We start from the raw sequence: 16066 nt of genomic DNA, 5'->3' as shown, positions 1-16066 counted from the left end.
GTTGATTCACATGTTTTTCTGTCCCCTATTTATGCAATTAACATATGCCTCCTTTTGCAACTACATATTACTTCTCTACTCATGCTTAGCATCAGTAGGGGGGCTATGCTATCAGCAGTGTTATTAATTAGACTATTTTATTTATATTTGAGTTTAAGGCAAGAAAGCATGTTCAGTCTATTTGATAGGTGTCCATGGTTCCCAATAAATTCCAAAAGTTGGATGCTCCTTGGAAGAATTTCCATGTCATTTTTCCAATTCTCTTTAAAACATTCAAATCTGATCTCTATGAGTTTTACTACATCAGGCTGTAAAATTAAATTGAATTCTCTCCCCTCTAGTACCCCTGAGGGTGAAAAGGAAATTTTCATTAGAATATAGTCCTCAACATGTGTAAGTTTAGAAAGAAAGATATTTTTAATCTCTGCCTCCCAGGCCAACTCCTTGCAAGAATCGATCTGTTTTTAAAGCAAACACTACGCAGCATCCAATTTTAACATTTTATGGTAGCCTAGAAATTTGCTTATGACCACCTAAAGTAGCTACAATTCTGTGAATTGAGACCTTGAAAAAAATAAAAATAAAAAAACCTCCATGGAAAAAGAAAATAAAATAAACCAGAGAACAATTATCTACTCAAATCCACTTTCAGACTATTAGTCCCTAAATGGCAGTACACAATCAGTGGCTTGCTGTGGTAAGAAGCCTGCAGAAACATTTTATAGGATTTTCCATTCAAAATTGGATTACTGAGAGTGTACAGTGTTTGACAAGAAATGTCAGGAGAACATCACTGTTCCAATGAGTGAAACAGCAGACTGCTGTGACCTGAAGAACTCACTAGGAATAGGGTGAAGGAGAGAAACAGCAGGGTTCTGGGGTTGTGCTGACGTTTATTACCATACAGAGAAGTATGAAAAGACTGTAAGAACACTGAATCATGAGCAGATTATTTATTCTTAAAACAGAGAGAATCCTGCAAGTTTCAAACAATTTTAAATCTTAGATTGAGTAGTCAGGTGATAATCCTGGACTTTATCACATTACAGAATCTAACTGAAAAACTGACAAATCTGAATCTAACTAGATCTGAATTTAACTACAGAAATCAGTTTAGAACCACAAAGTTTAAATTGTTAGCCATGCACACACCTGCAAAATGCAAGAGTAAATGGTTTAAAGAAAGATACACAACATAAATGCAAAGTGAAAGCAAAACTATTTACTAGTTTCAAGAATTAAAAAGTAGTGACCGATTTTGTGAGTAGGAAGTAGATAAATACACATTAAAAGCAATTTGCACAAATGAATGTCAGTTCAGAATGAATAGTGCTAATCTTGTTTGTTTTCGAAATTCTACAGGCATCATTAACTGCATCAAGTGAAAAGAAAATGCTTACTATTACACAAGCAATGAGAAAGACACATTTTAAGAAATTATTATTAGCTCCCACTTCAGTAGCAAGTATCATGCTAATTAAGTAATATTTTCTTGAAAAACAATATACCAAAAAAAAAAAAAAAAAAACCAACAAAAAACCCTGTGAAAAATAACAAATCCTAATTAAGGTATAGCCTAGAGAAACCTTACTCCATTTTACAAACCTCTTAAAGAAGCAAATTAAGAATAGTAACAGATTTTTTTCTATAGAGACTCTGACAAGGTGTTGGTCACAGCTCACCCAAATAGAACTAGAGAAACTTGCAAGATACTGAGTGATTAAAATGAGGTATTACAAGAGACAATGACATTAGCATGTTAGTTACACTCTGCCACAATGTGGGTCCTAGGCTCGGGTCTCACTGAAATTCACAGGAACCTGCACAGACATACAAGCATGAACTAAAGGATGTTACTATGTAATTGGGATCAAAGTAGAGAAGGTTAGGCTTAATGAAAGAAACAAGTTGTTCTAGACCTCATGGAAAGTATGATTTGTGGAGGATTGCTGGGAGAGAAAAAAGGGTAAAGCCACCTTTATTATTCCATTACCTTCCTAGACACCTGAAAGCCATAGCTACAGCAACTTTCTTTAATCCTGAATGTCTTTGAGTTGTAGTCCACATTTCATTAACCTGTAATTTCTATAGTTTTACGAAGGTATTCTCTGCAGTTTGCAAAATACCTTCTTATGTCTGCAACCCCAAATGCTCCATCTGGACACAAGAGAGTGAATTATGGAAACAGTACCACCTACGCTGCATACTGCTCTTTGCTGATAGGAATATTCTTCACCCTAACTTCATACTGGGACAGAACATAACAATTAGGACAACCGCTAACCATATATGGGGTTGCATCAAGAAAAATGGGACCAGCTGGTCAAGGGGAGATTCTGCCCCTCTGCTCTGCTGTTGTGCGACCCCACCTGGAGTAACATCCAGTTCTGGGGCCCCCAATTCAAGAAGGACACAGAGCTGTTGGAGCAGGTCCAGAGAAGGACCGTGAAGATGATCAGAGGGCTGGAGCACTTCCCCTGCGAGGACAGGCTGAGAGACCTGGGGCTTTTCAGCCCCGAGAAGAGAAGGCTTCAGGGCGATTTTATAATGGCCTTCCAGTACCTGAAGGGGCATACAGGAAAGCTGGGGAAGGACTTTTCAGAAGGGCATGTAGTGATAGGACAAGGAGAAATGGTTTTAAGGTAGAAGAGGGTAAATTTAGACTAGATATTAGGAAGAAATTCTTTACTGTAAGGATGGTGAGATGCTGCAAGAGGTTGCCCAGAGAAGTTGTGGATACCCCCTCTCTGGAAGCATTCAAGGCCAGGCTGGATGGGGCTTTGAGCAACCTGGTCTAGAAGGAGGTGTCCCTGCCTACAGCAGGGGGTTGGAACTACATAATCTTAAAGGTCCCTTCCAACCCAACTACAAAATAGTAGTTTCTAGGTTTCCCTTGTTCAGCCACAAGCTCCTAGGCTAAACTTCTCCCAGCATCACCCCTTCCCAGATAAGAGGGAGCTTTTCTTTTTGTCTTTCTTTTCCTTTTTAATCTATTCCTACAAGAGTTTTACAGAGTCCTTACTACTATGCCTTACGTCCACTGAGTCCCCAAATACTCCTGATATGATTCTATAATGAAGGAGGGTGAAAAAAAAAGGAGGGGAAAAAAATGCTTTTGTAATTATTTTTAAGATTCTATTTTGAACTGACACAAACATTTTGCTAGAGAAAAATCCTAGAATGCCCTAGGGGACATCCAGTTTAGTGTCTCTGCACATACAAGAAAAGACTACAGCTAGTGGGGGAGTGGAGGGAAAGGGAATAAAATTAAATTAAAAAAAAATAGTGTTCCTTCCTCAAAGACTGAGGATTTCATATGTGTGTGGCTGAGCAGGATACCAGGTACAGGAACTATGCCAGGCTGGAAGGAGCAGGGCAACATTCTGTCAGGGCAGCTGATGCCCTTGACTCCCATATCCCTGAAGCTAAAGACAGTTCACATACAGAAAATGTAGCCAGAATGATACACAAGGAGGTCAAGGAAAATGTGCTGAGGACACTAATGGGACAAAAGGTATGTGCTGAGAGACCGGAGATATAAGGCAGAAGGAACAAGAGCCTCCAAGAAATGCACGTGAGCTCCGTGGTGATGCTCTTGTTCTGATTTGTCAAAACAAAGATCGTTAATGCCCCTCCACATTACTAAAAACACCTCAGTACCTGGTGTAAGGTGAGGCCTAAGGCAGTCATTAGTTGCAGCCAGAGAAAAAACAAGGTGTGGAGAGACATATGTTATAGCCGTAACTATTGTAACAGCCTATGTGCACAACCCTAACTATAAATGCAGGAATGAAGCCAAAGTAGACTGAAATGTTGCAGAGAGACTACCAGCTACATGTACTCCCCCTCTTCTGGGCTCCCACCTCCCAAAACATTAAGTAATCTTACTACGAATACTTACTATTTTATATTTAGTCACATAGTAGACCAGCCAGTGTCAAGTCATATTTTTTGGTGTAGCAGTCTCTGGATTCCTCTCTCCCCCCTCAGTTTTCTCTACCACTGCTCAATTAAAAGCAATGCAGAAAGATAACAAGCAGCAGCACAGCTCAGAAATGACAGTTTTAGTCCCAGGCTCTTGCTAAAGGGACAGCATCAAGTTAAAAATCTAACCAGCACATGCAGAGCGAGAAACATTTCATCAGCTCAGACTGATTTATCCTCCAACTCTTTCAAAAACAGCTTAGGTTGTTGTTGTGTTATTGGAAACATCAAGAAGTCCATGGGATTCTGTTCACCCACTATTGTCAGATATTCCCTGAAACCTCAGGAAAAAATTCAAGTGGAACCCTGTTTCTGCCTTGTCTCTCCCTCTTCCAGCCTTGTGCAACCTTGCCCGAATCCAATGAAGAAAGCAAGGAGGAAAGCATGAGGACCAGATCCTGCTGCTAAGAATGACACCAGCACTTAAGCTGTTAAACAGAGATGCGAAAATAATTAATGTAATCCAAAACTATAACAGTACAATTTTCAGGTTAGCACCAATTTAAAAAATACTCCAAAAAATACACAAAGCAGAAATGAAGTAAGGTTTCATTCTCAAAAACAGCATTTTTGGATGGATCTGTTACTCAGTTCTTATATCAGCCTTTCCTCAACCACACAACTTTTACAAGGGTGGAGATGCTGCACATTTGGTATTAATTAGTTTCAAAGCTTAGTACAAATTACAATGTTTGTGCTATATGCATATTACTCACTCCCAGCCAACATTTAGTTTTTGCATCCTTGCTACTTCTCCCCCCAGATATGCAAGCAGGTTCGACACCCAAGTTTCATTGGGCCTTAGTGATGCAGGCTCACTGCTTATCCTGTTTTAGCATAAAACACACATCTGATATAGGGTAGATAGCTAAAATTCAAACTGACTTCTAAAAGACATAAGTCTTCATCAACTTATTATTTTATTTAAAATTATTACTATATTAAACATGCATCCAATTGAATTCTCAGCTTCCATTACAAAGCTTTAAGCAAAACTCCGTTAAACACTATAAAGCCCATAGAACAGAACCCCCTACTCCATAGTATTTCAAACAAATTACTTTTAAAAAAAATAATAAATTAAAAGCAAACAAAGAGCCAAAACTAACACCAACAAAAAAACTCATACATTTCATCTCTGACTAACCAATGGCATTTCAACTCTACATATAAACAAATAAGTAACACCATGTTGTATGTAACAACATACAATATGCATCACCACACACAGTAATACTACTTACATCTACAACCACCTGATAAGCCTTCAATTGTTGATAGTTTTTCTTTCCTGGTGCACTAAAAATAACATCGCATCTCAGAAGTGGCTAATTTCCTTCACGCGTCCTTTGCTAACTTCCCATAGCTGCAAGCTATACAAAAGAAATAAAGAAAAGAGAAAAAGCAAACTGTACATATGCTAATAACTTTTGTCACAGCTTTTATAAGAGATTGCTCATAAAAAAAAAACCAACAGATTTGTCGTGGTAAGTAAACTATGTCAACGTTTGTCTACGATCCAAACTGTCTCCTTAGAGTTGAAGAACCTTCTTCCTCATTATCTGGTGTGATGCTAACAAAGCAATACTTTTAGAATGTGTTTCTATGCTACTGTTTACACCTTCCAAGTGGGAGATCTGCCCATCATTTGTCAAAATGTTGATGCGTTAAGCAATTACTTGAATAAAATTCAAGTGGGATTGTTGTAAATGGTACACATCAGTTAAATGTTACTCCAAGTGAAAAATAAAAACTAGGAAGATTTTAATTACCCTTGGACATTTTTATCATTAACATTTTTGGACAAATATGTATTGCATGCTAATAAAATAGGGGCTATTCTCAGAAATGCTAAAAGAGAGAAAGTTTTATTAGGGAAAAAAACTAATACAACTGAAGTATGTACTGTTTTGATGTCGTACACTAATTAATTCTACAAGCAAAACGGCTTTCGATATCTCATGCTGTACAATTTCGGGTTAAGAGAAGTGCTCTAGAAACAAAATAGGAGGCTAAAATTCAAAGTTAAAAATAAGAACAGAAGCATGGAAACATACATCAGTATTAACATGGAACAGGAAATAAAACATAACCAAAAACGCAGGAACAAGAGATAAGTTCTGAAAGAATTAGAGGTGAAAGACACATTTACCCCATGCTGCTACAGAACAGCAATCAGGTTTCAGAAAGGTGTCAGAAAACTCAAAGCAAAGCTCCCCTGACACTTCTTTTCCCCAAGTGATCAATTCCTCTGCTTAGCCCATGGGCTCTTCTCTCCCTCCTGGCAGGGCACAGGTAAGAAAACAAGTGGTTTATGAGTTGCTGTTAGTTTTTGCTTTCTCTCTTGATGAGTCCATCATCTTAGTTTGCAATGAGCAGATACTTCTGTAACTTCCTTTAAATTACAAAAATGAATAAAATAAAAAATTGCTAATCTTTAAGTTCAGCAAGAATGAAACGGTAAGAATTTTAAGGGCTATTCCAAAGAGTTAAAAGTGAGAAATTTGTAAAGGAGAAAATGGGATTATTAGCTGTTCTCAGGTAGGATGACAGAGAATAAGAAGAGCACTAGGAGATGCACACCATTCCTAGTGAGACTGCCTGGGACTCTTGCTGTAAATATCCATGGAAATACTGTAAGTAAAAGGCCTCACAAAATTTAAATAGGATCTTCTACAGAATATAGCAAATACTAAAATGTTTGAGCTTTTTATATTAAAAAAAAAAAGGAAAAGTTATCTTTTGAACTGCTAAGATTATCATGAATATCGCTTTTGGTAGTAACAAGGATTACATATGAAGAGTTCTGCTTTAAAAACGCTTCATAACCACCCACTAGATGTAACTTTGTGTTCACATTAATGCCACTTTGCTATTGCCTCAGAGTTTCACTTGTGCTAAGCTGAGGTTCTCCATCCTACTCATATACATGTAATAAATAAGATACAGTATTGTACGTTCATAGCATACAGTTGAACCCTGGAACTACGATCCTGTGCACATCAAGGCAGGTTAGAAAGAGAACACAATTGATAGTCCCTGAAAATCTGAAGCATCAAAGAATCATAAATGGCCTGGGTTGCAAAGGGCCACAATGATCACCTAGTTTCAACCCCCCTGCTATGTGCAGGCTCTCCAACCAACAGTCCAGGCTGCCCAGAGCCACATCCAGCCTGGCCTTGGATGCCTCCAGGGATGGGGCATCCACAACCCCCTCGGGCAACCTGTTCCAGTGCGTCACCACCCTCTGTGTGAAAAACTTCTTCCTGTTTTTCACTTGAAGCAAACAAAATATTGTCTACTAAACAAGATACTTTTAAGAAGCTTTGAAATACTCTTTTACATTGTTAAGGAGCACAAGAACAGGAACAAGGTTCCATAACCCATGCAAGTACAGTCAGCCACCCCCATGATAGGGATGAACTGTTCAATACCATTCTTAAGGTCTGGGGGTTTGTTTGGCATTTCTTAAGTAAACTGCATGTTCATCAACACCCAACATGTAGCTGATATCCTGTTTTAAGAATCAATAAGCTCAGGCTGCCCCTAGTCTCCATGACAAAGGGTCTTCTCCCCATTAACCTCTTTACAGAACAAGTTCTCTCTGCCTTTTCCAGACAAGGTGAGACTTTGCAGCAAAGGCACAGCTGACACAGCCATCCCAGCCAGGAAAGCCAGCATTGTTTCCACTAGCACCACATAGAGCATCAGCAGGAAATCCAAAAAAGACACTCCTGTCTCTGGCAAACAAATAGCTCAGTCTTCTTCTCTCTAAATAAATGGCTCATAGGAGAGCTATACTGTTGCTGTAGACATGAGTTCTAATTTAAGCAAATGGGGTTTTGCTCAAGGAGCTGATGAAAAAATAGAATTTTAATGTAAAAGCAAGTTTTTTGGAGAACCTATCCTAAACAAAGCAAAGCTTAAATTTTTGTAACGCAACTTATAATTTAAGTAAATTTTTCCAGAATAAGGATGCATGGGTGTTTTTTTCAGAGCATGATCTAAGACATTTTTAGTACAAGATCAGATAAAGAAAACTATTAGCCCCTGCTGTTCCCATTCGCTTGATTTTTATGATTATACAAAAACCAAAATTGTTTCAATAAAACTAATATTTTGTGAGGTATAGAAAAGAGAAATTAACAGAAACATTTAGAGAAGGAGGAAGGATGAGCACTCGCTTTTTATGAGCACCACTGTATTTCCTGGCCTAAACAATTTACAGTCTCCCCCATAGCACAGTAAGCCACAGACAACAACTCCACACCATTATGAAGGGGAAAAAAACCAAACAACTATAACTCCCCCAATTACCCAGTGTCAAATGCAAGCATGTTGCCAACAGTACGGCCTGTACCCTGTGCGGCTCCCTGAGATCTGGCCCGCTCTGCTGTTTAAGTGGTTACTAACATACAACTCAGCAAGTAAAAACCTCCCATGCAGTGGAGGATCATCCCATTTTTTATGTCTGTGGATCACTGTTATCAGCATATCACGTTCCCATCTTTAATACAGAAGAAGGAAGAAGAACCTCAAAATAAAAGCAGAAAGTAGAAGACAACTGCCATCATCTGTGTTAGATTTCAGCATAGCTTTGTAGTCCCTTATCTTTAATAAGAAATGCCTCCAGAAGCTGATAGCCAACAGTTTCTGGGAGCTCTGAACAGGTAGTAGTTCAGAACTGCCCCTTCTATCTTTTCAACACACACAAAGAGATCTATCAGAACCCTATAACTGCAGAAGATCTAGTTCCTGATTATCTAAACTGCATATAATATATATACAAAGGCTTTAATTCTCATGCTGAACTTTAAAGGATGTTGACCTATAGTATTTCCAATCCATTGACAGCTTAATATTTCCATCTTAGTTCTCAACAAACTTTTCAGCTCTGCGTACATATCCATTACCAAAAGAATGCCTGATGAATCACTAATGAAGGAAGCATGACAAACAGAAGGAACATTTGCAAAATGCTAGCTCTTCTGGCCACAATACTCAGTTCTAACAACCACCATGCAATAGTTTGTTCATCCACAGTGGAGTGCAATCTGTAGTGGCAGGTATACTTTATTCTGCACAGGAAAAAAAGGTCGTTTTCAACTATCATACAGGAAGGAGAATTTTTTTTTTTTTAAGTGCAAGCTAGACTTGATAGTGCCCTTTGCAGAAAAGCAATCCCCAGCAAGAAGCAGTATTAGACACTGTTGCCAGGAATTGGACTTGCATGATCACTCACACGTCCCTTCCAGCTCTGCATATTCTATGATTATATACAATATATTACTCACAAACAATATTACACACAAACATCAGTATACCGGTAATAAAAATATATGTATTTTTCTTTTGGAGCTCACGTTGGCACTGACCACTTACAGATTTTGCAGCCTACCAGAACAATCCAAATTGCAGTCAACACTTATATCATCTGGATTGTAATACAAAAAAAAAAAAACAACACCAACAAATACCATGTCCCAAAGATACTAAGACAAGATACTCATTTTTAGTCAAAAGGTAATACTAGAATGGATATTTTCCTCGGAGGGTTTTAGCCTTGAGAGCCACTTTAGGTAGAACTATAAAAGGCTCTGGTGCTTGACATCATATAATGAAACAGCACAAAGAACAAAATGATCCTTAGATGAGTGTATTAGAGTACAGCATCAAATATGAGTGAACTTCTAAATATTCTGTGAAACGCAACATCATCCCTTTTCTAAGATTCCTTTACAGTGATCACAAATTGACTCAACGGGCTGCTGCAAACGTTGATGGCTCTTTCCTGTTCTTTGGATATGCTATGGACTTCGAAGGCACTAACAATTAGCTTTGCTTACACTCTCGACAAAGAAAGATCCACAAGTAGTCTTAATACATAACAAAACACGAAGCTTTCCTTCAAGAAATGAATCTGAATCATGTTTTTATTCTATTTTCCTATGGGGGTCAGTTTTACATGACCTCACCAAGACTTCCTAGCTCAGCATTTTAACTCTTAAACTATCTGTTTGTGCTAAGATGCATGTTAGCAAATCACATAGCCAAAGTTGAACTGTTTTTATTGGACGAGAGATGGGGAGGAATAAAGTTATCTGAAACACCATACAAAAATAACACAGTGTTAATCTACACATAATTGTTGATCTACATAAGTTTTTAGGCATGAAATTAAATTTACACTTCCAAAAGTCTGTAGCCACAAATCAAACAATGTATAAAGATAAATGCTGTTTCAGACAAAAACCTAAGAAGAAAATACTTAAGTTTACTCTTATCAATGAGAATACAAAACAAAACAAAAACCTGGAATGAGGCAACTGTACTTGGGGCATGGGATAGATGTAGAGCATGCAAGTTACTTCCCACTTTTACAGGAGGTAAACTGCAGAGTGAGGATGTATATATGTCAGCTGTTACCACAGAGTAGGAGGTGCACAATAAATCATAAGCCAGTTACTATTAATGTAACACTGTAAAGATATCCAGGCTTCCAAAGTTAATTTTTAAATCTCAGACACTCACACAAACCTCCTGCTAAATTACTAAGCTCCACACAAACCAATTGAAGTATATAATTATTCACTCCCTTTATCTATTGGCTTACTCTAAATTAATACTAACAACAATAATATAAGACCCTAAACAAACAAGCAAGCTGCCCACTAATTAATAAACAAGGAAAAATCAAAAAAACAAAAGAAACTTACATATGTGTTCCGCTGCATGCAGGAGGCTTCATTTGAGGTTAAATGCTTGTTACTCAAACTTAAAGATGATTGTATCTAAGGAAAAGAAAGTATTTCCTTTTAATTACAAGTTTTTAGTCACATCATCTGTTACAATGGCAAGTCATGCGACATTTCATATTTCTCTTTAGATTACAGCTCCAGGAGCTGCACTCCTGGAAAAAATAGATGTTTAAAAAGAAACTAACAACAAAACCAAAAACGAATACACAAAAACATTGAAAGTCATTTTTTGTACGTGTGTTGGTGTTCCATGAATTCTTTTCCCACTTAGGAGTGACAATATGACATTTTACTCTCCAAAACGAAGCCAATGCAACAAACTCACTTCTCACCAAAGTAGACTGCACTATATTATGATAGCTCAAGGGAGCTTGTCAACGCTTTTTAATGCAATACAGGATTCACCTGCAAGCTTGTGCTTCCCTTCCTGAGCCAAATGCATTGCTTACATACTGCACCTAGCACGCATATTAATCAACATGTGGTAACATAGGATAAGCACAAGATTATTGTTCCCCACATACAAGAAAGGAATGATTACAGGCAAAGAATATTAAGTCAGATACTTTGGCAAGGCACCAAAAAACAGCAAAATGGTCCATCACGGGGCACTAGCCCCAATGACCATGCAGATACAAGCTTCATAGTGCAGAGTCCCTGGCTGTTTCACTGCCCTGATGTATTCAAAAACAAAACAAATCACCACCAGAACACCAGCAAGGTATCTTTTGCAATCTTAGAAAACCCAGTACATCACTGTCTACTCCAAATCCGAACGCAAATTAATTATTAAATAAGAATTTTAAAAAGCTGAATTCTGCAGTGCTTAATGGATAATGCTTCATCCTCTTGTGAAGATACAAACCAAGAGCCAACAGGGAAGCATCTTTTCCAGCAATCAGTGCTTTCTGTACGTTAGATTATAGATCTGAAATACACACGTGTATAAATACATGTATTTTTTGAGAAGCTGAAAACTACTCATAGAAGGAAAATCCAGGTTGCTTGCTTACCATGCATTAGCAAATGTATTATGTGAAAGGTCTTATACTAATACTTTCACTTAAAAATACATCCATGCACCCTATTCGGCAAATAAGAACATCTCCTGAGCTCCATGCCTGGCTAACTTGACTGCTGAGACCTTCAGCTGTCCCTACTACAAGGTGACATTCACGTGCCCAAAGCAGAAGGTGTCAGTGAGGTGAGCAGACCCACCCCATTCCCATGGCTCCCAACTCCTCAGGGTGCTCTGGGAGATGCGGACTCAGGTCCTGGGGCAGGGAGGGGAAGCAAACCTGGCGCTCCCACATTCCTCGCAATCCCAGAGCCATCAGTCTACAGGCAAGAAAGGGTATGAAAGCACTATCTTCACCCTTCCTGGTGTCTAAGAAAAAAAACACAAACAACAACAAACTGCCATTCTCATTCTTTCATTCATTAATGATGACTATAAAACAGTTTCAGGCTGGGCCAAACATTTCATTCAATTCAAGCTGATGTTTGGGTTCTCTTGATTGTTATTTTCACTAGAAGAAACTAAGAAAAAATGTCACTTTAACTGCATCTATTCTTCTTTTCTTTAGAGGCAAAAACAAATTCGGAAAAGCACATACAGCAGAAAAATCAGAGTAACTGAACAGAAATGACTCTACTGCACGGAGGGAAGAATACACCTGTGCAGCACAAGTGGCCACAAACTAGCAAACAGGACATGGAAAAAATGAGAGCTCCAGACAGTTTTCAGACAGCCATAAAAATGAGGTAGTAACTCTTCAGTGAATGACGGCTCAACCCTAAATGTCATTACAACGCAAACTGGGAGAGGGAAGAGGACAGAGACAGGGAGCAGTAATGGCCAAACAAAGCTCACCACTTGTGAGTTTAAATAAAGATTATGGTAATACCGCAGTATTTCCTACGCCAACATCTACACAACTTATAGAGAAGGCTAATATCTCTCCAACGTGTGCTCAGTATTAAAGAAAAACCTGTCATTTGCTCTGAATGACTACACTTGAACACAAACAGGGCCCTTAAGAACCAAGGATTTTCCCCACTTTTATTTTAACAGACTATCACATTACACTCTGTCTCATCACAAAAACAGCAAACAGAACTCTGCTACCACGTTTAAAATATTTATCACGATGTAATTCTGAATAGCAGTTTCTATGCTTCGAAAAAAAAAAAAAAGATAAAAGCTTTAGTTCTTCTTGCTTTACACTCCACATTTCACATAAGAGCTATCTTCAGGTCATGGGAATGACTCTGTTTTTTCAATAAGTGCTTGAAATTAAACAATCTCACAGTTCAGAACTGTTGGCGGTTATTGATAATGCCAGCAGCAAATGCAGAGCAAGTGGCCACAACTGAACAGAAAACACTGTGCAAATTACATTCATTTACGCTGACATTAATAAAAACACCCAAACTATCCATATTTAAGAAAAAAATAAATGGTCAAACCTGATGTTGAATTACACATTATGAACACTATGGCCCACACTGTGCAAGATCCCTATGAATAAGAGTGCCTTCTGAAAGTAAGCTAATGTGAATGTAATCACATCTATCTGCATAAAGCAGATTATTTTAATTGCACATTACACCAGCAAGCCCATCACGATTACTCAGAAGGTGAGAACTTGTACAAATTAAAAGCAAGCTTCAGGAGACAGGACTTAAAAAATCTGCTCTGATGGAGACTCCACGGCAGAGAGTGGTAAAACACAGCAAAGCATTGGGAGACACGACAGAAAACATCTACGTGAATTCTTGATTTAAACTTTCTCAGAGCCACAAGGAAATCCCACAGAATTTACCATGGTTAGGGTTGTAGAAAATCAGAATAAAACATCTTCCAAGAAAAAGGATAGGAAAACAAGAGATACAGCACGCTCAAAGGCCACATGAAGCAGCAGCTATTCTTTATGATGCAGGATTTTGTTAGGTCTTCCTCTATTAATGCACCTTGCTCTTAAGAATCACTGATAGATAGGATGGTGTCATTTACTGCATGCAATGTATAATGCCGAAGTCAGAGACCATTTCAAATAAATGCCTGTGGAGTTTAGTTGGTCTCTTATTTCCAACTGATAAGCTGTGGTGATGTACCACATGCACTTAGCCCCCTTGTGCACTCCACCACAATCCCACACCACAAGCCCTTCTACAAACACAATGCTTGATCAGAACATTTGCAATCAGTGCAGGCCCAATTAAGAAGCACCAAAACAGCCATACAGAAGCAGAGGCTGCCCACAGTGGGTACCAGGAGCACAGCACTGCCCCTAAGCTCAGTCAGCACCTGCAGAGCCCTCCAGTGCTACAGCCTGACTTTCACCTGTCAGTGGAACCTATAAAAATTGTGCCTCATACAGTGCACCAGCAAACGAGTTAGAGTTGTTAAAAAGCACAAACACTTAGTAAACACTCTTCTCTGAGATGCTCAGTCAAGCTATTTCATTTACTTTTGTTTTACTTATTCTCTATCAATTTTTAGCCCCAGAGAACTTCTACATTATCAATCCCTCAACACTTGTTAGGAATACACAGCACTTTAAGTCTGAAAGGACAGAAACACAAGAGCATGTCATACCTCAGGTCCCAGGCCATCCTGTTCCCAGCAGATGACACATGCATTTCCAGGAGTCCACAAAAGAACTCCCATTGCTTTTAGTAGCAAACCAAACTTTATAGCACATAATAACCAGAAAGCCCCCACTCAGTACCTGCACGAGCTTCCCAGCAGCAGCCTGGTATCCTGGAGATAGTCAAAGTCTTGTGGGCTCCGCTGCCCCCAGCATGCGCCCCACTAACACCCTCCTGAGGGTACCTGGCTTGTTTTAAGGAAGAAACCAAATTCTCAAAAAATCACATATAGGAAAGTAACCATGTTCCCTCTGTTAAAAAGCAAAACACACAAGTGCACAACAGACCATATGGAAAGCAGCACTTAAGGACAGTCTGAGAAGCACGTTTGTGTTATGGGGGCTTAGAAGCCTGTCTCTGCTTGGGTTGGCAGTTGCAGCGTGACAGCTCATAATGAACTTCTGACATCTCCCAGAGATACCACTGCAGCACGGCACAACCATCTCTGACACAGAAGCACCGAGGAAGCACAGAGAGAACCAAACACCGCTGAACTTCAAAGTAACATATGGAGCATCACTAGTACAAAAAGGACACTGAATACTGTGTCTTTCCTACCATTAAGAAATAGCAGAGTGCATGTGCAGCACCAGGAGCACACGACACTCTCCAAACTCCGTGAGCACTGCAATAAGCCGGCGGCTGCTGTCAGCACTGCCTCAGCACAGACCTGGAAGTTACAGAAGACATCTTTAAGTGAAACCACGGCATCCGAAGTGAGAACGAGAGGAGCAAGCATTGAAGTTGACCAGCGCACTTTCTCCACGCGTACTAACAGCGGCTCTTTCTAAGACGGACAGAGCTGGGAGCCCCGCACGGCTCAGGAAGAGATGTGTCGCTTACGCCGCAGCTGGGTCACCTCCCCCGTCCCCTCGTGTACCGGAGAAACCCTTTTAGGATCAGCCGGCCCCTCCGTGCAGCCCGGGCCCCGCTCCACGCTCCCGCAGGGGCTGCCCCCGCCCCGGGGCCATCTGGGACGGGGCCGACGGCGGCCACATGGTCCCGGCGCCTCCCATCCCCGCCGGGGCCCGGCTCCCGCGGCCTCTCGCAGGGCCGGGGCCAGGTGGGAGAGGTGCCGCCGACCCGGCAGACCCGCACAAAGCCGACGGCGCCGCGGGGACCCCGGGTTGGGCGGGGGGCGGCACGGCCCTGCGGGTCCCCGGGGAGCAGCGCCCCCCTCCGCAGCCCGGCCCGCCGGAGCCCCCTCCCAGGGCCCCGCAGACAATGGAGACCGCATCGCCGGCCTACTCCCCGTTTCCTGCCCGCCGCACACCCCCTGCCCGCCCTGCCGCCGCTTGTCCCGCGGGCGCTCCTGGGTGGGACGGGGCGCTACCGGGCCCGGGGCGCGGAGCTACGGCCCGCAGGCACCGGCGCCGCGAAGGCAAAGAGCGGGCGGCGGCGGCGGCGGCAGCGGGGCGGGGAGAACCGGAGCGCCCTACCCTGCCCGGCCCCTTCCCGGTGCCGGAACGGGGCCACTCACCTCCCCGGGCGGCCGCCGCAGGGAAAGCCGGAGGTCGCCACTGCCGCCGCCGCCCGGCCGGGCCCGAAGGAGTTAAAAGGAAGGGCCGGGCGAGCCCGTCCCATTCATTAGCTGGGCGCTTTGTCTCCAGCCGCCGCCGCCGTCGCCGCGGCGCTGAGCAGGCTGCCCCGGCTCGGCCGCCACACGGCGC

At 41.1% G+C, this 16066-nt stretch overlaps 1 protein-coding gene across 8 annotated transcripts in view; it reads right to left on the bottom strand.

The window, feature by feature from the left end:
* Window positions 1-16066, bottom strand: part of ZBED4 (zinc finger BED-type containing 4) — a 23761-nt gene extending 7695 nt beyond the window's left edge. The window contains exons 1-4 of one of the 8 annotated variants that reach the window (XM_085516837.1): window positions 15877-16066; window positions 14955-15066; window positions 14477-14584; window positions 10701-10775 (exon numbers count right to left, since the gene is read on the bottom strand). The gene's annotated coding sequence lies outside the window, so the exon portion shown is untranslated. Of the gene's footprint in view, window positions 1-3901; window positions 4413-5228; window positions 5358-10700; window positions 10776-14476; window positions 14585-14954; window positions 15067-15876 lie in introns of all 8 variants that reach the window. The other 7 variants (XM_085516747.1, XM_085516702.1, XM_085516640.1 and 4 more) reach the window with 7 other exon arrangements.

The sequence above is a fragment of the Coturnix japonica genome, chromosome 1 (genome assembly GCF_054131305.1).
Source record: "Coturnix japonica strain WE chromosome 1, WE-NBRP24, whole genome shotgun sequence".
Lineage (NCBI taxonomy): Eukaryota > Metazoa > Chordata > Aves > Galliformes > Phasianidae > Coturnix > Coturnix japonica.
Note: the sequence above shows the minus strand (reverse complement) of the source record. Positions and strands in the feature narration are given on the sequence as shown.